The sequence below is a fragment of the Cyanistes caeruleus genome, chromosome 4, assembly GCF_971803275.1.
Source record: "Cyanistes caeruleus chromosome 4, bCyaCae1.hap1.1, whole genome shotgun sequence".
Classification (NCBI taxonomy): domain Eukaryota; kingdom Metazoa; phylum Chordata; class Aves; order Passeriformes; family Paridae; genus Cyanistes; species Cyanistes caeruleus.
In genome coordinates this window covers 6,589,904-6,609,087 of record NC_141704.1, presented here as the reverse complement: position 1 = coordinate 6,609,087, position 19,184 = coordinate 6,589,904, and the positions used below count along the sequence as shown (strand labels likewise).

Sequence of the window (19,184 nt, the reverse complement as noted above, 5' to 3'; positions counted from 1 at the left end):
TGCAGTTAAAACCTCTAAGTCTGGTACATCCCAATTAGAGATAATCCTAAAATATGAGGTTTGCCTGAAGATGTGAGCTTTTTCTGGTGCCTGGAAGGGAAAAAGGGGAGTTTCTTGTTTTATTACCAGTGCTTATCCTGTCATATTTCATACCAACAACTGAGGTCATGTGCTGTTTGCCCTTCCCTTATTTCATGAAGAAGAAAGTAGAAAGGACGCATTTAGAACAGAAAAGAAACCCAAGTAGAACACGGGTCAAATGAAGTTTGGTGCCTATTTTTCCCACAGGAAAATTTGCCAAAGAAAAATGAAAGTAAATCCAAGAGGCAAGTACAATGCTCTACATGATGAAATTTTTTTCCAGCTACTTTCAAGGCATAATTTCATCATGCAAAATGAGAAAAAGAGATAATATGTCTCTCCTTGCTCCATAAGTCTGTCACTAAAGAAATTTTCAGCTGGTTTATTAATTTTCAGGCTCTCTGCCCTGATCTTTCTTTCTCCCTTTTATTACCTGTGTTGAGGCTGCAGTACCACTCACTCACTGCTGAGCTGCAAAGTTGACTCACTACAGCTCCTTTTTTATTTCTCACTGATCTCATTGAATTATTGAAAAGGGTACTGTCAAGTTGAAAAGAATATATCTTCAAAAATAAAACAAATTTTCTTTCCTTAGTTCCAAATGGCACCTTAAACTATATATTTAAGGACAAAAAAAAAAAAAAAAAGGTAAGAATTTGCAGGGGACTCATTTTCTTAACATTAATAATGTGTTTGGTTTTCTTCTTGCACATTCAGTCCAGACAGGCTAAGCTCAGCATCAATTTCTAGACAACTTCACTCTCTCCTTCTCCTATACTTGCAGTAATGATATTGCCAAGCGTCCTAAGTTTGTCCTCAGCCTTTGGGTACTTGTGGGCTTTTTTTGTAAAGTCTGAGCTTGTGAAGACATGAGTAATGTTGTGGCCCAGCTCTCATTTTTATTTTGTTTTATTTTGGTATCTGTTAGGTTTCAGGCTTACAGGGAACAGTCTGGCTACATGGCTCAAGTACACCCTAAAGGCTAAAAACCAAGAACTCAACTGAAATTTTTATATAATCTCATTATTTTTAGAGAGATTTTTATGATTCCAGGAAGACTGGATGATTTCCTGGGTTTTTAACTCTGAGACTTGGCTTCTCTGCAGTTTCAGATTTAGCATCTGAGTTTCTTTGACGCTGCAGGTTCTTATAACCAACATGTAAGTACAAAATGTCCAGAGCTCAAGACCTGTTTCTTTTTCCTTCCCTTTTCACTTGGGGGCCCAACATCTCCCTGGCTGATGGGAAACCAGAGCACTGCAGATGATGCTGATGAAATCCCTCTACTCTTCTCTCCCTACTGACCACAATCTTAGTCTAAGTGTGCCCATTACCAGAGCCAAGCACCATATAGAAACACTATAATATCAGAGGAAAAATAGGTAAAATCCACATTATGTGTAGGGCCATAATTTTTCAGTAATTAGACAGGTATAAAATGAGCAAAACCACAGTGCTGGTGCTCAATCCTTTATCAATATTTCAACAGTGTGCTGAAATTCTGGGTTTATAGAATAAAGGTGTGAGTTTGTCACAAACATTGAACACACTGGTGACAACAGTTGGAAAGATGCTTGGCATTAGCAAAAATACATTCATAAAAGCTAACATGAACTGGTCAAGAATCTTTATACAAAACTCTTACAAGAAATTGTACAGTTAAAATACAGTTAAAATACTGAGATGAATTGAAACTAAAAAAAAACCTCAACGCTCTCCTGCCCCCCTCCCCAAGTCCACACTTCTTTCTTTGTTAGAAGTTCTTTTAGAACCTTGTTATAAAATCCAGCAGTGCATCATCTCTCCAACAAAGACTTTTCTCACCAGACTCCAGGAATGAAAAAAAAAAAAAAAAAATACAGTTCAATCAACCTACCTCTAGGGCATATTTACACAAAGGTTTTTATTGCCTTTCAACTTGATATATTGTTTTCAATACCTAACTGAAAGGTAAAGGTATTAAAATATACATTGCAGTGCAGTTGATTCCAGAAGAGCTCCACAGTGCATCCTGAGCAATGCCCACGAAGACATCCAATTACTGCTTGTGCCAAACCTGACCCCAGCTGTGTAACCAGGGATAAAACTTCAGACATGCAGGACAGGATTAATTTCTTCATTTTCACTGCAAACTTGATGCAGGAGAGAACACTTCAAAAATCATTTAGTTTACCCTGATTTGAAAAACTTTGGGCCATGCTCTTTAAATCACTTATTTGAGTTGTGGGTATGTGATATGTATGAAGATGATTGCAGACAGAAAATAAATAAACTGCACTGTTTTCAACAGGTGTGGGTTGAGGGCTGTGTTTCCCTGGGCCAGGCTACATGTCATATCTTTTGAGAATTATTCAGATACAGTAAAAGCATTGCAAGATCTTGTTTTACCTACTAATGGTAGGGGTTTCAAAGGGATAAAACTATTCTTTTGAAGATTTTAATTACAAATTTTGATTAAACATCAAGTGAGAACTGACTGAATGGATCACTGGGAACATGAGGCCAGCTTTTCTATGTTCACCTCCACCAGCAGAGACACAGCTCCACCATGGCTGTCCCATAAAACAAAACACAGGTCCTGCCATGGCCACACACCTTCAGAGGCCATTGGTCATACTTGGGGAGCTCACCCAAAACCAGAGCTCAAGCACCCCAGGCCTCCTACAAACACACACAGTTTCTGCATGAGATGTTTAAAATCTCAACAGTATGACAAAAAGGGTGAAGATACACAGTGAGGCTGCTTCTCCCAGGAGGTGGTCCACAGAACAAACTCCAGATGTGGCTGCTACTGAATTAAGGCAATTAATCCCTGGAATGAATGTGCTGTGATTTCTGGGTGTGAGAGATGTCTGCTTCTCTGAATCAGGAGGTAGCAGCCTGCCAGAAAGGCCCCAGAAAATGCATCTATTCTCTTGGGTTCACAGACTAGACTGGCATGGACAGAATCATATTCCCCTCAAGAATCCTAAACGCTGCACAGTAAAAACATCAATTGAATTTAATTTTTCACCCAGTTGTTTTATCTTGTTAATATCTATGTTAATATGCACTTGGTCCACTTGATGCTATCATTGATTGCAATTAGATGTTCCCAATCCAGACTTCAGCATAACACAAGTTGTACCATGTGTCAAAAAATGCCCTCTCAAGAATGAATGTACATCTCTTCTTGTGCTGTCTCCCTTCATAACCCTCCACAGCCTGTTGCCAGTTCTCATTATGTCTGGTCCTCTCATTTTAATTGCACCCACTGTACAAATTAGGACCTTCCAAATTGTTTTTTCTGTAGAGCAGAACGTGTAGTCACTCACAAATGACAGAGAAAAACATGCAAACATTAAACATTTTTAAAATGTGTAGGCATCCAAAATAAAATGATTCTTTAGAGAATGACTGGCTACCAACTGGATAAATCCTGTCACTGATTAAGTTAATAAAACAAATTTCTTGACAGGTGTTAGGCAATTTTTAGCAAAGTTACAAGGGTGTCACTATAGTTAATGATATTAAAAGCTTTGATTATTTATAAGAAAAGACTCACAGGTCTAAATCAAAGCTGCTCACTGAAGCTGGGGAGATAATTGATGTTCACAACCAGAAAAAGTCTCCAAGTCCATAAGGAAGAGGACAGATACACTAGAAAGTAAGGTAATATACCTGACTTTTTACATGCTTTCTGGTCCATCTTAAGCTGTGATTCCATCTGAGCAGAGACCTTTGGTGTATTCTCAGGCTGCAAAGAGATGGCAGGATTGCTGCTCACCCAGGTGACAGCAGCTGGTGTGAGCATGCAGTCCTGCCTCACTGCACCTGGGGCATAAATCACTTCTGCTTTAATGCATTTACTCTGGATGAGGAGCTGTGTTTTCTGGGTGCTGTGGCAGCAGAAATAACACAGCACATAATGACAGAAAATAACAATAAAGAAATACATATGAAATAGGCACCTCCTGAACCACTGGCAGTGCAGAGGATGCTGAGCAGCATTTAGATGAGGCTGATTCTCGCTGCTGTATTTATGAGTGAAATTTATTTCTTTCTTTGCAGACATTTGCACTTCAGCCCTTGGAGAATCTCCTTGAAACACAGAAACACAGTCTCATTCCCCACCCTTCCTAGGAACAGCCCCTGCTGTGAATGTGCACAGTGGTTAAAATCTCAGACCAGCTATGGGGCATTCCCTGGCCCAAGGCTGGTGGTCAAGGAGATTGATGCTTGTTCAGCTGCTGTCCCATCCTTCCCTGCCACACAGCCTTCCCTCTGGAGCAAAGAAAGCAAACCCATAAGCAAAGAAAGCAAGTCCACAAGGAAGAAGGAGTTATGCTGGCTTGTATTCTCAGAAATGTGAGTCCTGCTGTGACAACGCCCCTTTCCCAGAGCACAGCCACTGTGACCCTCCTTTGGGGAGAGCTGCACAGCAGGACTCCATTTAAATGTTGTCTGGAAAAGGGAAACCGAGCTGGGCAAGAGTCTAGAGCACGAGTCCTGTGAGGAACAGCTGAGGAGGCTGGATTGCTTATTCTGGAGAAAAGGAGGCTCAGGGATGACCTTACTGCTCCCTACAAGTCCCTGACAGGAGGGTGGAGCCAGCTGGGGGATCCAGCTCTGCTCCCAGGCAGCCAGCCACAGGGCGAGAGGACATCGCCTCAAGCTGTTCCAGGGAAGGGTTAGACAGGATATGAGGAATAATTTGTTCACAGAAATTCCAGACTGGAATTGGAATTGGAACAGGCTGCCCGGGGAGGTGGTGCAGTGACCATCCCTGGGGGTGCTTAAGGAAAGTCTGGATGTGGCACTCAGTGCTGTGGTCTGTTGACAAGGAGGTGATCAGATTTGATGGTCTCAGAGGTCTTTTCCAACCCAATTGATTCTGTCATTCTGTGATCTAAAGCTCACTGGCAGGTACAACCCACGTGCTGGGTCAATGAGCTATACAGCCATACAACAGCTGAGGGATGAATTCGGCCTGAGTTAATTTTATAAGCCATTTTTAGAGTAAATAAGTTTCATTAAACCTCATGCAAAAAGCATTCAACCAAGGGCAAATTCACATCAGTGTACTTATCCTTAATTACATTATTCCCTTTTTTCTGTGAAGATACATGGCTCTCAAATGCAGAGGGATAAACATGATGATGTAATATTAATTTGTAGTGAGTGATATAATTAGTTACTTTTCAGTAAATGCGAAAAGATTAGAAAAATCACATTGGTTTGTTCAGTTGGCAGGTGTAAACTACTGTTTCCTTTTACATCTCTGAAAAATTAAAGCAGGTAGCACAGCTTCCTAAACCCATTTGCTTTGATTCAAATAGACAGATTAAATAATTAACCAGAATTAGAAATAACATCTAATATGAGCAGAGTAAGGAACTACAGGTGTTCACTGCAGGCTATGTCTGCTCTCATTTTAAGACGCCCATGATATCCAAAATCCAAATTCCCATGTGAGAGTGCACATAGTGTATCTTGGGGAAATTTTCTGGGAGGCATATCTGAGAAATCAAAGAATCCTCTGTTATTCCTTGCACACCTCTGAAAAATGCTCAGCAAGCCCTCCAGGTCTAATATTTGTTTAGACAAATAAAGAGCTCAATTAACTTCTAAAGCAAATTTTTGAATTCTTTTTGGAATCATTCTCAGTAGACTCAGGTATGTCTTGTATACCAGATCCTCCAAAGAGAGCAGAAGGTAGAGGTAATATCCTCCTGCTCCTACTCTTAGTTTTTCCTGCCTTAATTTCTGCAAGGTCTCAGGACCAGACCAAGTGCTCAGACAAGGTTTAGAAGCCCCCCACAGCACTGATGAGAGGCAGCAACACCTTTCTGCTCTGAGACCTCTCAGACCTCTTTTGGCAGATGTAAAAATCAGTTTTCTCTGCTGTCTTAATCCTTTGTCCCTTTGTAGAGGCCTCCTACAGAGATGGCAATGTATCCTCCTGGAGATGGTAGCCTTGCCCTGTGGACATTCCCATCCTGAAATAGATTCAGTGAAAAACTGTGATACAGCCATGACTTCTCTAGTCACACAATTCTAAATGTAAATTGATATCCTAGAACAAGATTACCAAGGAGACCAGTAATTTAGAAGAATTCAAAGCCATATACCAAAGGCAAAGGGAAAACAATTAAGTATTCAGTCAAGCTGAAATCCAGTTTATGCACTCTGTCTCCACCTCCAGTATCACACAATGTTAAAATTTGGAAAAAAAAAAGAAAATAAATAAATAAAGAAGTTGCTAGGAGCCAGGAGCCACCACATTTGGAATAGAATTGATTCTGTTGCTCTTAAATCCAGTGTACAGAATCAGTGCAATCAAACAATCAGCTGTAAGTCCAGAAAAAAAACTAAAGCCATCAGTATAATAAGATAATTTCAGAAGATCACTCAAATAACAGCTCATCAAATCAGCAGAACAGAGAAATATTTGCGCAGGACATTTACCCTCAAAACTACCTTTTTTTTGCCCCTTAAGGAGAGTAAGTACAATACTCCCAGTGAAAAAAACTTCTTGTGTCACATTTCGTGGAAGTCTAATTTCACAAGCCACTCTTCACTTAATGTAACTTAAAATGCCCAAAATTGAAGCTGTTCCTTGGCCACAAGGGCAGAAAGGCATTTTTCAAATTCATTATTTATAATGTGTGTGTGTGTGTGAGAGAGATATGATATATATGAATCTATAGAAGCAGGGCTAGTGCTTGCCAAATGCAGTCATATTTACATCTACATTTATTTACATTTACATTTATTTATTTACAAAAATTTATTGCATCTTACTTCACAGAGAAGTTGTAACTGTCCAGATTTGTAAAAATTCTGTATGCCTTAATAACTGAAACTCAATCACTCCAAATCACAAATGAATAAATGTAAAATATAAGCACCATCAAATAGAAGCAGTCTTTGCCCATTTGATAATATGCTCAATGCCAACAGGTAGTGAGGGATGGTAGCAGGATTCATATCTTGGCACCTCCTCTCTTCAAACCCTAGAGAAGAGCCCAAGTGATGCTCACCCTATGCAGAAACCAGCACTGATGCAGAGGAAAACCAACTTTTCTTACCCCTGCCTCAGTTCTTCCACAGGAAACATGGGACACCCAACAAAGATTGTCTTGTCTGGAGTCAAGTAGAAATGGAGATTTGTACTGGTTTTGGATGGGAAAACACAAATTTTCTTCAGAGTACTGTACATGGGGCTGTGTTTTGGATTTGTGTTAGAAACAGCATTGATGACACAGGGATTTCATTATTGCTGGGCTAGCACAAGGTCAAGGCCTTTTCTGCTCCTCACACCACCCCACCAAGGAGGAGTCTGGGGGTGCATGGGAAGTTGGGAGGGGTCTCAGCCAGGACAGCTGACCCCAGCTGACCCAATGGATATCCCAGACCATACAGGGTAATGTTGAGTTCATAAATCTGGGGGAAGAAGGAAGAAAGGAGGGATATTTGAAATGATGGTGATTGTCTTCCCAAGTCACTGTTCCATGTGATGGAGTCCTGTTCTCTTGGGGATGGCTGAACACCTGCCCATGGGAAGCAGTGAATGAATTCCTTGTTTTAATTTGCTTGTGTGTGCAGCTTTTGCTTTACCCACTGAATTGTCTTTACCTCAACTTGAGAGTTTTCTCACCATTTCCCTTCTAATTTTCCCCCCATTCCACTGGGGGAAGATGAGCTGTGAAAAGCTGGGCTGTCAGTGAGTTAAACCATGACAGTCCTTTCCCATGCCCAACACTGGGCTCTAAGAGTTCACGATAACAACAAATTTGATTGAAACCTGCTAGATCGAATTTATAGCTGTTACTGCTGATTAACTATTAATTGGCAGACTCCTGTGCTTGCCATGGGGCTTGCTGCCCTCCCTGGAAATTTGAGTCTAGTCCTCGTTAGTGGCTGCTTTTTGCTTTCACTACGTGCGGTCCCGCCGTGTGGCTGATCATCTTACTCTGCTGTGCCTGGGAACATTCTGACAACAGCAGCAGCGATGCACCGGGCTGGCAGATGGCCAGGGCATCACTGCTGCTTCTGTGCTGCTGTACTGATGGGCTGGCACCCCAGCGTGACCTCCAGGCAGCGTGACCTGAGGGTGAGCACACATGGGAGCAGGAAACAGCCAAGTGCTCCCAGCCATGAGCGTGTCCTCACCAGAACAGCTCCTTCCCGGTTATGTCCATGCCACGGCCGTGGCCCATGGGAGCAGGTGCACCTCAAGGTGACTGTGGCTGTGGGTAAGTCTGCAGCACAGCAGGTACAGCCCTGGGAGAGGCCATGGCTCATAGATAAGGCTCCACATGGAATAGATACACCCTCAGGGATATCAGTGTGTGGATAAGGGCAAGCCAGAGCAGGAGCAAAGGCAAGAGTTCATTACAGAGTCAAACCCTGGCCCAAAGGCACCAGGGCTGGAGGTTGTATTGGAAATACCTTTAAATTACTGTAAGCCATGATTTTGAGTTGTTAAAGGGATTTCTGTAGCCTTGGAGAAGCCTCACAAGAAGCAATCTGACCTGAGCTGGCTCTGGTGCCCAAAAGTTCCTCACAACACATCCTCTCTCTCGTCCCAAGTGAACACCATAACAGATGGAGCGAAAGTCATGAACCAAATTAACTCAACAGACATTTGATTGATATTTGTGCACATTTTAAGGGAATTCTATAGACATTCTAGAGGGCTGGTACATAGACTTGAGAAATGACACTTGTGTTTTATGTAAAAAGATAGAAAGGGTGTGGTGGTTATTGAACTGGATAGGGTGGTACCCGAGCTGATGTAAATGGTATGGAATAAGCGATGGAGAATCTGCTGTTCCTCCCCTGGAAAGTGGTGAATGAATTCCTTCTTCGGCTTTGCTCACATGCTCAGCTTTATTTTACCTATGGAACTGTCTTTAGCTCAATTCACAAATTTTCCCATTTTTAATCTTTCAAATTGCCTCCCCCATCCTGTTGCAGGGCATGAGAGAATGGCTGTGTGGGGATCAGTTGCCAGCAGGATTAAACCACAACACCACTATTAGTACTCTTCACTCACTTCAAGTACTTTCTCCTTCTCATCATTCATCTTCATCATTTACCTGGTTTTGGACTGAGTGCTTTTGTTAAAGGGTTGATTACAGGATAATTTGAAACAAGTATATTAATCTCACATTATGCCTAATTGCATTAGCTTCAGATGTGTCCTCTAAGTAAGATTTACATTTTGAAAGATGTCTAAGACTCTTTTCTATCATCTCCTTTAATGAGATCCAGTCTCTAAGGCCTTTTATTTCATTCTGACTTCTTCATTCTCCATGAATTTTCTTTCTTTTTTCTTTCTTTTTTTGGAGATACTGAATTTTTTTTTCTCTTCTTTTTTTTTTATTTTTTCTGGAGATACTGAATTTCTACAAAACCTCCCTGAGGATCTTTGACACTAACATTAAGATGGCACTAAATCAATAAAACATTAAATAAAACAACCATGATTAATAGCACTTTTGTTTCCTTTTTTTTCCCTTAAATCTCAAAGTATTTTTTAAAAGAAGGCAAATATTATTACATTTAACTGATGGAAAAACCAGAGGCAGAGACAGACCAAACATCCCATTAATTAAATTTAAATTATTAAATCCCAAATATCATAGGGACAGTGAGTCCCATTAGGAGAGAAGACAGGTTCCTGCCTGAGGTGATGGGGCTGCTCAATAAAAATACTAATAGACACCAACTTCATCTTTTTAGCCTCTAACTTTCTCAGCACATTATTTCTTTAAGCCATTCAATAACTGTTAATAGGTGCCAGACTTGTCAAACCGTTGAAATTACGTAACTTCCAAACCTGTCAGATTAAAGTATTGTTCTTCCCACAACACCATTACTTTTAGTAACTACTTACAAACCAGCTGCCTATGTGGGAGTAATCGAGGAGTCACTTCAGCCAAACAACTCTTCCAATACACTCCTTCAGAAGTATTAAAGTCAGCAAGGCCTGTTGGGTGACCATTTTCTGATTTGTGAGATCCTGGCTGGATTTATCAGTGTTCAGAGAAATAATATTTCAGAGAAAGGTAATATTCAGAACACATCAGGTCTCAAACATTTTCAGCAAAAGGCCAAAAGGAGAAATCAGTCACATTATGGCACAGAAATTCCAAATCTCAGCGTCACTGATTACACAGACTCCTCCACACCCTGTGTAGATGGCGTGAATGGCAAAGAGGGATTAATAACTGGGAATGCCGCCGGCATCCACACAAGGCAACACGACACTGAAGAAGCACGAGGGAGATGCTGACAGCTCCAAAAGGAACAGCTCTATTTCACAACCCTTATCTCACTGTAATTAATTTTGAAGCAAGCTATCCTTCCCTTGTGACACTTCCTCACAACTCCCAGCTCAGAGAATGCGACCCCGGGAGCCTACCAAAGAAAATGGTAAAATAAACTATCCCAGGTCAAATTCCTCATGACACGTGGCTTGATTACACAGGAAAGATGCCCTGGTCTGCCTGACTCGAGTTGTTTTAACTGTTCAACAATTTTTCTTTCTCGGTAGACGCTGCCAAATCAACATGCAATCATTTTACTCAAAATTTGTAAACAAACTAATAGCAAAGCAAACCACACCCACAGAGGATCTTTCAACCCTGCCGCAACACCAATTTCCACACAGGTTTCTGCATCAGTCTGCTTTTGAAATTAGTTTGAGTTACCTTATATGATGCAAAAAATTTGGAAGAAAAATCCAAGGCTCCACTACAAGTCCTAGACTGTGTTCACCATGTTACTAACCCTATTTCTGCCAATTTCCAATAGCTTTCTGTTGATCTGAGTGGGTATGTCAGACTTTCCAGGGCCATGACTCCCATGAATCACCCGCTGAGCATGAAAATGAGCATTTACCTATTATTTATGTATGCAAAACTACATTTCCTGCCTGTCTCCATGAGGCATGGTGTGACCCCTGGCAGCAATCATCTTTTCCAGGAGCTCCAAAATGTCTAAAGGGCAATAAAGATCACACTTTTTTTGTATTTTTTTCTCTTTCTTTAGATTATGTAAGAACAACTATTACAAAGCATACAACACTGAAAGTCAGTGGAGGGAAGATAAAAACAGGAAGGGAGATAAGAGCGCAACTCAGAACCCTCACATGCTACATGAGATATGCACAAAGCTCTGTGCCACCACGGCCCATCCTCCAAAGCAAGGCCCCATTAAAGGTCTGGGAGCCCCAAACTGGACCATGCTACCAATTTCCTCAGAAAATTCAGGTGATCTGTCAAATCCAGGTCTTCCTTTCACACTCATGGACAAACAGAAGCGCAGATCAGGAGAATCAATGAAAGAATATTCAAGTCTGAATGAAACACCAACATTTCTCTGTTAACAATGACAAAAACATAACATTTTTAATGAAAATGTCGTAATGAAAACATTAAGAATGCCTGCAGAAGCTGAGACAAAGGTGTCTCCTTTTCTTTCCTTTCCTAACAAGCAGTAGCTTGTCTGGGACCAAACAGGTTTACAGGCAGAAAAGCGCCAATCCAGATACTGAAAAAAAGTGAAGGTCAGTTTCAAGAGCAGCATCTGCAGATACACAGTCTGTGTGTGAGCTTCTCTTGGCCATGGAAAAGCAAGAAAATCCAGTGTCAGCCTGGCAGCTGATGACCTTTTTTATTTTCTACAATCCTACAGAACACAGAAGTGCAAGAATGAAAGCTCAGCTTCCTCAACTCGTTATCTTAAACAGGCTGTGCTGTGTCAGAATTAGCAGAGCACTCAGGACTGCATGCAGCCAAGCCCCCAGAAATACCAGGCAAATCAGATACAAGGGACATAAGGGGCAATGCCTTATTTTCTGCAGATTAATGAGAACAGAGGGAAAACCAGGATACTTTACACCCTCTTTCTCCCATTCCCTTTGAAGAATGGCCAGAGAAGAGAATTCATATTTACATCCTGTAAATAAATGAGAAACCAATGTGTTCTTAGGAAATCTGCAGTATGAAGTAGCTTTCCTGGACAAGTTTCAGGCCTTATCAGTTTGGCAGAACTGCTTGATACACTTGGGACATGTGTTCTGGCTGAAGTGTGCCATGGGACACTGATAATTCACTCTGTCCCAATGTGTAAAACATTCTCCTCACCTCTGACACTCCACCAGTGACATCCCCTCAATGACAGATATTTGTCCAGTTGCCCTGGTTTAAAAAAAGTCCCGTCTTTCAACACATGTATTTGGTAAACACACTGGGAAAACTAAATTATCAACATCAACACTGATCACTTAGGAAAAAAAATTCCACCAATAATAACCGTGTAAACTTCTGTTAGATAATAATTTCAGAATAAGTCATGGTAAGAGATTAGCCAGGATATTTAAGATCACAACCCTGTTCACTCTTGTTTTGCTGGGTGATTCTGGACCTTCTGGATGTCTCCCCATCTGAAGACTATAAATAAATAAAGGTACTTTCATGGATCCCTTGGATATACCCATAGTAAGAAAAGAACTGGATAAGAGCTGTGTTAATCCTTTTTTGCATTGAACTTTCCTGTTTTGCTTGATCTGAATTATCTTTCATTCACAAATCATTTTGTGGTGTGACCTGGAGGAGGACACTGAGACTGTCTGCAGTATATCACCTATTAAAAAAAAGCCAGATTCTAAGGGGATAGAAGTACAACAGAGCTGTACTTCATTAACAAAAAAAACCTACTGACTTGTAGCTGAGAAAATCTGCTGGAAATTATCAGAGTATTACCAGGAAAGTTATACTCAGTGTGTACTATTTCCCCACCCTTTCAAAAAAATGAATGAGACTGCATGACCATCTCTTCTTACTGGGAACTGGTGCATGCTCAACACTAAGGAAAAACTGGCCTGAAGTTTTAAATCACCACATTTGGAAGGGAAAGGTGCTCTTGTGGTTAGAAGACTGCTCCAAATCCCTTTGGGTTACTCAGAGTTCTTTGGGACACAGATTCTCCTTTCACATTTATTTGCAGCAACAGGCTTTAATTTCATTTGGCTCTCCATGCACAACTTTCATTTGAGTTAAATTTGCAGGCAGTACACACAGATCTATGTGAGCCCTAACATTCTTGAAGAAAATTTCAATCTCCTATGTTTCCATCCTGTACATCAAAATGCCAAGCACAAATTTCTCTATTTCCGACATCCTTGGAAAGATGAAGAGTAATAGTAAGATATTGAATAATATGATTCATATTCCTGTTATTAAAAATAATTAAATATAGGGCTCTCCAAGAAGGGAAATGAGTGTAACTATGAAATTAATCAGTGAAGCTTCTGAAGTAAATGGATGGGTTATTACAGAACAGCACTGAAGCAGTCTTAAGAGTTTTTTCCTCAAACCTTTATATGAAAAAAATTGATAGTTCTTGATAAAATTCCATCTTCTCTACATTTTCACAATACACAAAGAAGAAAAAAAAAGCTAGATTTTTGATAAACATTACTGAGAAAAATAAATTTTCATTTTCATTTCCAATTAAAACCCACCTAAAATAATGAGTCCTATAAAATATTCGCTGCTCTTACTACTAAGCAGGGAGGAGTTTTCCATCCTAACAGGCTTATGCCATGGTGACAAAATTATTCCTCATATAAGCCCAATAGCATCAATAGATTTACAGATAAACTTGCCTTCAGCTTCCTAGAAAGTTTCTGCTTGCCAAAGAAGGCTGATTTCCCTAAATGTTGTTGAACAGCTTTTGCCCTGGGGCTGCCCTGTTTTTGCTCAACACAGTGTCAGATGCCCATTTCTCTGACTGACACTCCTGTCCCTTGTGCAGTCCAGCACATTCCCAGCAGCCTCCCCACATCATTTTCCACTCAGGATGCTACACCCAGGCTGATGAGAAACCAAACTTTGCAGAAACACATCACTGCTAAATTCTCTCCCTTGTACAATCTCAAGCAAGTAGATTTCTCACTGGGAACCCTGCTGGGACGTGGGCATGGGCTCCTCTCCTTGACCCCCCAGTGGTGGGGTGGCTGCTGTAAGAGCAGCTCATCCAGCCCCATCAGTGCTCCATGGGGCACAAAATGAGTGCCCACTTTATGGTGCATGTCCATGCAGGTTTGGTGTGGTTCTTACACATCAGCCTCCTGCTCTTTGCAGAAAATGCCACTTTGGTGACACCCACGCCTGCAGAAGTGTCACTTCACAGGGGAACAAAAGCTCCAAGCAGAGAAATGCCAGAGCTCTGGGCTCACAAGGACAGAGCTGCTCCTTATTATCACACTGCCAAGCTGCAGCAATTCCAGATATCCTCAGGCTTCCTACATCCATGACAAGATTTGCTGTTGAAGTCTTTGAGACCACTACCAGCCATTTTTCTTTTTGCTACATCAGACCAGGGTTCTGTTTCCTTCTTGGAAGCCACATCTCAGGGCTCATGGACTGCCCCCATTCAGGGCTCTCACATCTGCCTGCCATGGCAAAGTGCTGGCTGTGGTTTTAGTGCTGTTTTTATTCCCATCAGACTTCCTCTTTAAAGGCATTGCTTTCCACCACTACAACATCTCAGACCTGAAGACAAAATTTCATTAATCCTCATACAATGGCCAATGCCTGAGCTGGTAGCTTCAATCCTCCTCCTGTGGAAGGAAGTTCAGACAGAGCCAAAAGCACTGCTCCAGAAAAAACCCTCACATGCCACCAAGCCTCACAGTGAAAACACACAGGGCCAACTCCAGAGCTGCATCCAGCAAGGGATGTGGTGGTCAAAAGGGAGGTTCTCCACACAAGACAGCTATTCAGACTGTATGTAGATGTCCAGGTAAGCCAAGGGAGACCTGAGTCTTGCCTTGAGGTGATTGATACACAGAGACACATCTGCAGCCCTGCAGCTGGATAGATACAGACTGTGTGAGGAGCTGCAGGCAGGCTCAGTGACCACTCCTGTGTCTCGCCTGCAGCACAATGGAGCCAAGCTATCCACTATAAAGAAATTTCAGAAGCATCTGAACCAGCCCTGATCCCCCCACTGTGGCTCCAGGGTAGCCTGGAAACTTGCAGTGGCTCTGATGGTATCTGGTAGTCAGGTACTGTAAATCCATCCCCACTCCTGACTGCTCCTTCCAGAAAGCACAAACCTGTCCCCAAAGATACTGGAAGCAATCAGGCTCAAAAGTGTCAGTAGTTGAACCAGAGGAAACTCCACTGCACTTCATTAGCCAAACATACTCTTAATAGGGAAATTTATGTCTGAAGTTAAACATTTTTTCAGATCCTAACTGCTGGGGGCTGATCCAACACTTCAAAATGCATCTGGAAAAATGGGAGTTTGAAAGAGCAGCCCAAATCAGGAATCAGAGCATAGAGCTCTCCTAGGTCCTGGTCAGGTCTCAGCTGCCTCAGCCAGGAACAGCCTCACTCCCAGAGCCCAGGAACCCTCCACTGTAAACATAAAACATACCTGGCAAGAAAAGGAAATAAACTGCTGTGACAGTACATTGCAACAGCTAGCATTGTCTTATGTTTTCCAGTATCAGCTTATATAAACACAGATTGTATATATATATATATATATGGATTTATAGACTTATATAATACATGCAGTATTTCACAATACTCATTATCAGCAAAGCACTTTTATAAAATACACATATGAAAGAAAAATAAAGTCATTTCAAAAGAATACAGAACTGCCCAAATATATAAAGCTCATTACTTCAGCCCTTGTGGATGGGCCCATCTGGGCCCAAGATGGCAAGAGATCTTCATCAGAGGTGAATGTGGTCCTCTGTGTAGCACAAAATCCTCCAGCAATCACTGTCCTCTCTGCCCTGGTACCTTGGGTGTTTTGCTGTGTGGGGCTCTTTGGCTACTCCAGACTCGTTTCCTACAGTTTGTTCCAAAGCTCACTTCTCACAGAACATGTGTGGATTGAAAGTTGATCCTTGAACAATGCCAAGGAGCACCTCTCCTTTACTCTCTCTGACCCTGAAGAAGGGAAAGCTGGCACTGCTGGCACTCTACACCCAGAGAAGATCTGGCACAGCAATAAACCCCTGCAGCCACAGAGCTCTCTCTGGTGACTGATCTGAATGCCACTACAGGAGCAAGTCAGTCTCAAAGGTAACACCCACAGGCTCCCACAGCACTGGTGAATTATAAAGTCTTGCTGGGAGAGACAGAAGGAACAGATAGATAGATGCAAGTGGGCAGTTTAAAACTGCTAATACTCAGGAGTAACTTAGGAGTTAGCAGGCTCTGCTCTGCAGCAGCTGCAAAGGAAGGTATGAGGGTACCTCCTCACTGTGAAATAGCAGGACTGGGGCTTAGGCTCTCCTTAAGGCTCAAGAGAGATGTATTTTTTCTACACCATCCTGCTGGGCTGTTGGTTCAGGACAGAAAGAAAGCATGCAGAAATTCTCAATTACTCAACTGAATGTGGAAGAAGCTTGAAATCCTAAGCCTTAAAAGCTCAAAAGTCAACCAGTGAACAGAGAAAATCCAAACAATATTTATTTCCCCAAACTCTTGATTTTAAATTTTATGATGAGTTTTCTGTGAAACTAAAATGCATTATTTCTTTTCTATTTTTCACTTCCTATGCAGAGAATCCTTAAAGGAGGGAGAGCTCCAAAATTTGCACTCATTGACAGTTTGCAGTGAAGCTGCACGCACAGAATATACATGAGGAGAGACATTTAGAAGTGATTCTTACCCAGCATTCAAATCTCTTTTTAAAAGAACACAGAAAGGCTCTTTCCTGGGACACTTTACCTGAATTTTTCTGGCATCAACATGAAAAAATGCAAACTCTCAAAACAGTCCATGCCACAGCTCTCCAAAGGGATGGCATGTACAAACCCACTCTGAAATTCTGCATTTAAAAATCGCTGTTCACCCCAAAACACTCCCTGAACTATAGCACCTACTGGTTAAAGTGCAACACCAACAGAACAGTGATGACTAAGTGGCAGAGATCCCAGAAACTTGGTCTAACCTCTTTTACCACCTGCAGTGTCATCTTAATCTACATTTTATGGAAAAAAACTTCAACACCTTTGTTCAGCCACTAGCATGCCTAGAGGAGCCAACACCAAAGCCAAGCCCCCTGACCTGTGCACACACACGTGTGAGATTCATACAGGAGGGAGCCTTGGATAAGTCTTATGAGGGGATGCAGACAATTAGAAATAGATTAAGCACAGGTTCAGAGGGAAGGAGCTGCCCAGTGCCCCCACAAAGGCAGTGCTACAGGTAGCAGAACTCTTCAGCCCTCTTCCCAAAACTCCATTTGGTGATAGAGCCCACCTGGCAATTTAGGAGAAGGAATTGATGCTGGTCACAGTCCCTGATCTGCAGATCACCTTTTTTCGTTTGATTTTTGAACCCTCTGAGTCTCTCATGCAAAATGCATAACGATGTTTGGTCTTGCTGCACTATACTTGGCTCATTGTTTATGGGTGGATTTGTCTTTCCTCACATCAATAACCACTCACATCATGAGTAGCTATTGGTTAAATCAATGCCACTCACATCAGCAGCTCCCTTGAAGGTGGATTCAGCTGACAGTCAGCCAAGCAGGGCTGGGAGCCTGTCTCTACTCGGATGCTTCATGAAGTACCACAAGCACCACAGAAAGAAATGGATAATTACAAAATGTGGCAGCTCCTGGGACGTGGGGTGGTGGGAAGGAGGCTGGAACACCCACATTTTCATTTGGTTTTCCTACTCAATTACTTTGTGATTTAGTATTTGTTTTCCATGTCCTGTCTATTTAGATCACAAACTCTGCAGGGTGGGGACTTTCTCTTACTATGAAGCTGAAGAAAGAAATAAAGGTAAAGAAAGTAGGATTCCAGGAAAAAAAAAAAACAAAGCAGATTACACCCAGCAAGGCTCTGCTCAGCTGCTGATGACTGACAGCATCACAAGATGAGTTGGCAAGTTAAGAACTTCGTTTTTACTCTTTAAATTCCCACATTTCTGTGTCAACAGTATTTTCTAAACAACTGACACTACTGATTCCCCACAGAAACATAACAACTGCAAGATGAAAATAATCTTCCCATGCATATGCTATGGATCTTTTATTCTTCTTTCCCTCCTCCTTCTCTGTTCAAATATTTGTTCATCAGACTTCAGCACCAAAAGCTGGAAGCATGCTGTTCTGCCCTTCTAATATTTTATAGAATACTGCATTTATTTGCAATTATATTCTCCCAATAAAAAATGCTGCTTAAAAAATCTTCCTCTAGTAAAATTTTATGTATTCTGGCTAGTCGTTTACTGCAGAAGTTTTGTAATTAATTATTCTCACTTGCAGCCTGACCTTTGTAATTTTCATAATACAACAACAACAAAAAAAGTATAGTTCTGCAAATATACATTCACAATCTGCTCATCTTCTCTTTCCTCTGTATTTTTCAGCAAACAGATGTCAGTGAGGACAGCTGCTGTACAAGCTCCTCAATACAATCAGCTGGCATCTTGAATGATGACACCTGAGCCTTGGATCCCAGGGAAATCTTTTCTGCTTCTTTACAGAAAACACTTTTTTTTTTGACTGAGCACCAAGATATCTACAGTGGAAGCTTTGATCTAAAAATGTCTCCTGGTCTACCACTAGTTCCCTATTAAAGGCTGAAGCTCATGAAAAAGTGTAAATCACAGAATATTAAAGATGCTTTTTATAGCCTACCAGTCACTGAGGCTCTATGTACCACTCCATGCACCACCCAAACTGGGAAATACAAACCAATCTTAGAAATGGGAAGAGAAGGGGAGAGGAGGGAAGGACAGAGAGCTGGGAGCTACAGCAGTAAAGATACTTGCATTTCCCTTCTCCATATTGTCTCTAATTTCCTTACATACAAGTTTCCCTCATTTCTATCTCAAATTTAAATAATAACCAATTTTTCAAAGGATACATTTCTAGAACTACTCATTTTTTCCTCTTTCAGTGTCCAGTTCTTCTTCTTGGACCTTTCTACATGGGAGCTGTGCCTGCCTCTAGAAAAATGCATTTCCAATTGACTCTCTTTGTCTCTTAAAGCTTGCCTTGGCACTAAGAAAATCCAGATCTAAGCTATGAAAACCAAACAGGATAAAATACATTGCTCAGCTCTA

General features: G+C 41.5%; 1 protein-coding gene across 2 annotated transcripts in view; it reads right to left on the bottom strand.

Moving 5' to 3' along the window:
* CAMK1D (calcium/calmodulin dependent protein kinase ID) overlaps window positions 1–19,184 on the bottom strand; it is a 209,318-nt gene that overhangs the window by 139,043 nt on the left and 51,091 nt on the right. The window lies entirely within an intron of this gene.